Here is a 7,500-nt window from a genome sequence, read left to right as displayed (position 1 = left end):
TCAAGCCTGGAGACTATCCTCATTCAGGACTATGCTGATACTTTTGAGTCGTCTCTGAAGCCTCTCACAGAAGAGACTGTCCTTGGAAGCATACATGTAAGAGGAAATACTTAGACTCTCCATAGGAGTTGTTAACCGAAGACACTGTCTTTGATGAAGGGGAAGGGTAGTTGGTCTTCGGATCCCCCTTCCCAAGAGGAGTTAGTGTTTCTTGAGGCTTTGGAGATGGCTTAGCTATGACTTGGGTAGTGCCCCTGGCAAATAAAATAGTAGATCTCATTTCCCACAGGGGTTGAAAGGTTCCAGATGTCACAGATCCTATTTCCAAACCTCCAGACAAATACCTTGTTGAACTGAAGGATAGGGCTCATTGCAGCAAAGGTTCCTCCAGTAGATGTGATGGTGGTTGCAGCAGCCACCAAGAAAGCACTCTCAGAACAGAGTTCTTCTGTATATCCCCCTAATGGAGAGTCCAGGGCATTGGACAGTTTTGGGAAGTGTGCCTATGCTTTAGCGACCTTTGCCCTCAGGTCACTGAATTATTTGGCACATGTTATAAGATTTCAGAGAGTTGCTCAGACAATTTTCTAATACCCTATTGGGGTCCATGTCTGTGGAGGATGGACAAGAAGTCTGTATCTTCGCAACTGGCCACCAACCAGTCATTATCGAATGCTTCAACGAGACTGATTTCTCACACCTCAGAGGGATTTTCTAAGGCTACAGATTCAGAAGGCATGACTTGGATGCACCTATGTGATTTTGTGGAGCCCTTCAAGTCTTCATTAATCAGTGCCCCTTTTGATGGCTCCACCTTGTTTGGCCCTAAGATACAATAGACTCTTTCTAGGAATGAACAAGATGGGAAGTCTTGAGAATCCATTTTTCTACCCTTCAAAGGACATTCTCCCAAACCAGAAAGGTGGCAGAAAGATGTGGTTCAGAAAGATGCAAGATTCTTCCCAGAACTCATGTGGAGAAAGATCTCTCTGTGGCAGAGGAGGAAAATCTAATGGAAGGTGCCACCCCCATAGCAAAGGTGGTCCGCAACATCAAGACTTCAGAGGTCCTTTCTCTAAGAAGCCCTTTCAGTGTCACTGAAGGGTTATCTGACTGCTGTATTTTGATGGCAGTCAGGGAGTGATTATCTCTACACCCAGAAGCCTTGATAACCATTGCAAGAGATACCAGGGTGCACAGTATAACATCCAGAGGTTATTACCTACCATTTTCCCTTCTACCTCTAAAACGCAAAATATTTCCTGACATTCCACCCAGTCAGAGGAAAGCAGCAATCATAGAGAGAGAAAACTGCTGAGAAAGAGTCACCCAAGTGGTCCCCAGCACAGTAAGGATCCACAGCCTACTCAAGATTCTTTTTAGTAACAGAGAAGATAGGGGACCTAAGACAAGTTTTGGATATCAGCAAATCTAAATTAATTTGTAAAACACTCAAAGTTCTGGATGGTCATGGTTCAGTCCATTCTAACACTGTTGAGGAAGGATGCTTTGATGTGCTCCATAGATCATATCAAGATACACAGGCACTCCAGGAGATACCTCTAGTTCTGGCTGAGAATTGCTATCAGTTCAGAGCCCTGCCCTTCGGTCTCACCACAACTCCCAAGGTGCTCATCAAGTGCATGACAGTGGTGGCAGCTCACCTGACACTGCACAGATTCAGGGTGTTTCCTTATCTAAACAACTGTCTTTTTTCTGCTTCCATCAAGCCTCTAGTGAGCTAAACCAGGGACTATTTCCTCTATCTGTGTCTTCAACTAGACATTACAATAAACTACACCGAGTCTCATCTGTTCCCAGTCTAGAAACAATAACACAGGTTGCAAGTTTGCCATAAACAAGAATAGACACACTCAAAATCAAGCCTTACACATTTTTTCTCTTTATTCCCCTCTATCCAGGCTAGTGTTACAGCTCCTCGGATCAATGGCAGCTTCATTAAAGTTGGTATACTTAGCACCTTTTCACATGAGTTCTACAGTGGACGTTGGTGGTGCAGTGGTCAGTAGGGTGTCATCCTCTGATGGCACCCATTTATATTACAAATATTTGCAAGCAATACATAGCCTGTTGGATTCACACACAAAAAGTTTCTCTGGGCTGGCCTTTTATTCTTTCTTCACCTAAGGCCACTGTGACAATGGATGCCTCCCAGCTGGGGGGGCATTACTAGGGAAAGACGTTCCAAAGCACATAGTCCCAGTTAGAGGCCAATCTTCACATTAGTATCTTAGAAATGAGAGCAGTCCCATTTAAGTTGCAGTCTTTTGAAGATGTTCAGCATCTAGGGATGATTGCCAATCAGACAGACGACATGTTTGTAGTCTAGTACATCAACAAACTGGGAAGAACCCGATCCTATTCTGTATGTTTAGAGGGAATGAGAGAGTGGCAATGGGTGATCTCTTCTGGCTGCTTTCTATTGGCAATACATATTATGGGGAATACCAATGTGCTAGCAGACAAACTGATCAGGTCCATTTTATTCCATCACAAGTGGTGTCTCAGTCAGTGAGTGGCAGAAATAGTATTTCTCCAATGTAGCCAACCATGCTGTGACCTGTTTGCTTCTCCCATCAAGTCGAAGTGCAGGAGGTACTTTGCCCTGATCCCCCCAAAGGGGGTGTCACCAAGAAACTCTGATTCATGGTTGCCCCCCAGGCTCCTATACATCTTTCTCCCATTCCCCACATCTCCAGGTTTCTCCAGAAAGCATAGTAGCAGAAGAGTAAGGTAATCTTCATTGCTCCATTCTGACCTTGCCAAGTGTGGTACCCCTTCCTGTGGCTTCATCTAGTTCACCCTCTCTGGGTACTGGATCCTTCTCAGGACCTTCTGTCTTACCCATCCGGGTTGTCTCACCTGGACATCCAGTCCTTCAAATTGACTGCATGGTTTCTCCACTTCCAATGATAGCTAGGAATTCCAGACTTTCTTCTCCAGTTTGTCACATCCCTACATTGTACCAAAAATTTCTACCAGGAAGATTTATAAGAACAAGTTGAAAAAAATTTCTATTTGGGCTCTTCAGAGACAGATCCTTTTCAGCACCTGTTCTTGACTTTCTCACTTCCATTTTCAACAATGGAACTAGTTACTCAACAATTAAATTAAAACTTGCTACCATATCAGATTTTTACTTAGGCAAAAAACTCCTCTTTAGCCTGTTTGAAATTGTGTAAGGGTTTTCTTAAGGGTACTGTTCTACTCGGGCCCCCTATTAAAGACCCCATTCCTCCATGGGACCTAACGGTTATCCTTCAAGCTGTGACTCTACCTCCCCTCGAGCATTCAGCCAAAGCACAATTAAAGTTTTTGTCATGGAAAACTCTGTTGCTATTACAGTGTGCCAGAGCTCCAGCACTTTCTTCTCAGCCACCTTACCTAATTATTCATAAGGATAGAGTATCCCATCGGACTAACTCTTCCTTCCTGCCTAAGATGGTGTCAGAGACAAATCTTAACCAGTCCATTACCCTACCAATCTTCTTTCCAAATGTTTCCAACAAGGGAGAACACATGTTGCATTTGTTGGATATTCATAGACAACTTAGATTCTTTATTCACATTACTAAGAAAATCAAAACAACTGTTTTTCTTTTCCAAGGTGAAGTTGGGCAAAGCAGTATCAAATGTAAGACTGGTTAGATGGCTCACTGAGTGCACTGATTTTGTCTGCAAGAGTAAAGGATTATCATTGCCCAAATCACCTAAGCCACATTTCACCACATCTAGGGCCACTTCATTCGCTTTTTTATCCAGAGCTAATATAGATCATGTTTGTGAAGCTGCTGCATGACCCAGTGTTCATGCCTTTGTAACTCATAAAAAAAAATGGACAATTTATCTAGACATAGGGCAGGATTTGGCTTTGCCTTACTCTAGACTATCCTTTCTTGAGGAGCATCCAGCATTACTGTAACTGGGCCTCTGTCCCATCAGTTGAGGAACAGATAAAAGAGACAGCATCAGATATTAAAGTTATGTACTCACCATAACTCTTCATCTGTGTTGCCTGTTTTCATTCTTCAACATTCCACCTTCCAACCCCTTTCCTATTTCATACATCTTGAGGGTTTATTTCCTGTCTTATTTCCTGTCAGCCTTGCTACGTGAGCTCTAGGGCTTCTTCACCTTCTTCTATTGTCATGTCTTTGGACTATGTTTTTTTTACTCTTTTCTAGGGATGGTAATGGTTGGTGATACTTGATCATATCGTGGTTGGCTGAATAGAGGGCAAACTCAATCTGAAGTAACTGAGGAGAAGAAAGGGATTATGTGTGAGGGGAGGAGCTCAAGCTATGGAGCCTATAAAGTCTAAAGAAGTAATTGAGGATGTATCTGACATCTGATCCGAGACTCCTTCAGTTGAGGAAGGACAAAAACAGACAGAGATGTAGAGTTATGGTGACTTTATACTTGTTTTACATGACAGACATCAAAAATGTTATTATGAAACTGGAAGACAGCAGTTAGTTTGGAGTTTGTAAACTCGAGGGAATATGGCCAGCCAGGTTTGTTAGTTAAATAACTCTTTATATATGTTTCTTGCTGTTCTGGAATGTTAAAATATTTTTCTTTTCTTTACTTCAATCAGAATACAGTTTTTTAATCTGACTTTTGAGACTTGATCTTTGATGCATCTGTGCATTTTGAAAAAGAAACAAACATAGCACAATTCCCTCTGATTAACTCAGAGACATTGCTAGGCTGTGTCAAATGGGGCAGCTGCCTGTGGCACAAGGTGTTATGGGGCATGATTGACAGATGCTGATCAGTCAGTAGTGAGTTACCAGCAATCATAAATAAATGCCAATATTGCATTTTTGATGTGGACTGTAGTTCTTCAGTACTTTGTCTATGGTATAAGCTCTAAGAAGCTGCTTATTAAAAATGTTACATACAGCTTGCTAAAGTTTAGGGAGAAAGAACTTTGTCTTTTTCTTTTTTCCACCTCAACTTAAAGTTGGGGGGAAGCACTAGACTGGGGAACAGCACTGGGTACTAGGATACCTAGCTGTGGCTGTGACCTAACTGATTATCTGAAAGCACTGAAAAATATAAATAAATTAAAATAAAATTTCCTGACAAGAAGCTGACTTCTATTGCATCCTAGTTTACTTTTAGCACAAAAAAAACTACTTTGACTTGGTTCACAGATTGGATTTATTAAGATTCCACAGACAAAAGTGATTCACAGGTCAACCAGGGCTCACTCCTCAAGAATTGCTTTTGTCTCAGCTGTTTTTTTAGGAATATTTTCACTAGTTTTGTGCAAAGCAGTCACATGGTCTGCATTCAATATGAGGTTCTCCTGTTCGATTCTCTGCTGGAGTGCCTTCTGTGTGGAGTCTGCATGTCCTCCCCGCGGTCAAGTGGCATTCGAAAGACATGCGTGAATGGGCATGCCTTCATTGAAGGTTGGGTGTCGGGCTGGCACCTCGGCACTGTAAAAATCTACTTCCAATCATTGGCGGACCGGAGTTCCGCTGTGGCGACCCCTAACTGGGAAAAGCCAAAAGAAGAACAACAATAAACTTTGTTGTTTTTCAAAGGACAGGTGCTGTTTTGCTACATTGCTCATAACTGTCACCACATGAGTTTTAGATTTACTACATAGTTTTCTTACCAAACAAGTAAAGACTCAGAGGATGACATTAATGAAACATCAGACTATAGATGTGTGAGATACTCACAAATGCAGATGACTGAATCATCTTTGCCGTCACCATATAGTACAGTCTTCTCACCACTCCATCCGCCGGTTGTTGCATGTCATCTTTCTTTCTTTTTTCCTTTGTTGAGTTTAAATGTTGTTTTAGAGCATGTATGTTTTTGTTTCTGTACCAGATAATGATTAATCATATACCAATTTTTTTTAACAAAGTTGTACAGATGTCTATCTAATTGGTCTGCTTAATCTTTTTAAATCCTGAGTTTTGGTGCATTATATCTTTCTGGTTTTCGCTGAAACCTATGGCCAGATATATTGGCATCATCACAGGCAGTGGCAATTGCTTCTGAGAGAATCAACTTTTCATTTTGTCACTCTGAGGTTAAATGGCATAAAATGTCATTAAATATGATGCTTATGGGATAAAGGGTAGGTGTCTACATGCTGTTTTTGAGTTATTTGAAAATCTTTGGTAATAGAGCTGATTTTTCACTGGAACTGGTAGGGAGATCTAAAGTTACTTCTGCTGTGGGCTAGGCTATAGTACATTGATTAACACAGTTCAGCCCATCAATCCTAAGCATTTTGCAACTGCGGAAAGATTTGGAGCTAAAACTGTTGCTCAGAGAAGGGCAATAACCCAAATAAAGACAGTGAGGACAAGGATTATTCAGTATTCTACTGTTTCTGGTAAGTATCTCACACAGTTGTGCCTTAAGAAGGCTGGAAAAGTCATTGTCATAATTCTTTTTGTAATCACTGTAGTTCTATATTGAAACGGTTATGATTTTCCATGGATTCTACTGGTTATTTCTCTTTTATGGGATTGGATAGAGTTAATCACTACATAGGCATATGAAGGAATCATTATTTCTAGAGAGATTTTTTCTTGGATGAAAGACCCAGTCAGACAATAAAATGATTCTTTTTGATGTCATGGCATATTAAGACAAAATGGTAGGCATCATTAGAGAAATGCTAGCTGCACTGGCATAGCTGTATGTAGCTCTGACTATAAAACAGGTGACTTTAAATCAATTAACAGCTTAGTCTGCTGGTGGAAATAATGGGGAGAAGAAAAGAAAAGATGAGGCTTAGCCTATTTACCTTTCTTCTGGTAGAGGGGTAAGGAGTGTGTGCCCATGCACACTCTCAGTAGTTGAATTCCTGGTGGAAAATAGGGATCATGTGGAGTGGACAGTTACTAGTGGGGCAGAACCAGTTGATTACATCAAACACACAAGTGTGGATGCACATCTCTAAGGTTCATCGCATGCTAAGCTCCCCCCTCCCCTCTGGGTGTGACTGGGTATGCAAAGGGGAGGCTAGACCTTCAGAACTTAATGCAAAAAACTCTACTTTTCCATTAAGCAGACAATGCTGCCACTCCTGGCTTCTCATCTCAGTAAATTAATTTGCCACAGGGCTTTCATTCAAAGGAGCAAAAGAGTTCATATATACAGTGGCAAGAAGAGAAAGCTTAGATTGTTAGTTCTGGTGACCAGATCAGAAAAAAATATATAATTTAACAAGTGCTACCTATATAGTAGATGAGGCTAACGGGTGAAATTAAGTGTATAGGTGACCACATCCTGTACGTTGAAAATCCATGTCACTAACTTTACATTTTTTGTAACTAGGAGTTGTGTTTAATTATTTTATAAAGTAAATTATATCATATGTGTATGCGCGCACATGTGTGTGTGTGTGTGTGTGTGTGTGTGTGTGTGTGTGTGTGTGTGTGTGTATATATATATATATATATATATATATATATATATATATGCATGTATGTGTGTGTGTGT

The 7,500-nt window shown here is 41.0% G+C and overlaps 1 protein-coding gene across 3 annotated transcripts in view; it reads left to right on the top strand.

Moving 5' to 3' along the window:
* Positions 1-7,500, top strand: part of CEP89 (centrosomal protein 89) — a 1,387,439-nt gene that overhangs the window by 870,770 nt on the left and 509,169 nt on the right. The gene's annotated exons all lie outside the window — the stretch shown is intronic.

Source organism: Protopterus annectens, chromosome 8.part1 (assembly GCF_019279795.1).
Source record: "Protopterus annectens isolate FY-2018-M chromosome 8.part1, PAN1.0, whole genome shotgun sequence".
Taxonomy (NCBI): Eukaryota; Metazoa; Chordata; order Ceratodontiformes; family Protopteridae; genus Protopterus; species Protopterus annectens.
The sequence above is the reverse complement of the archived record's forward strand: the minus strand, read 5'-3'. Positions and strand labels throughout refer to the sequence as shown.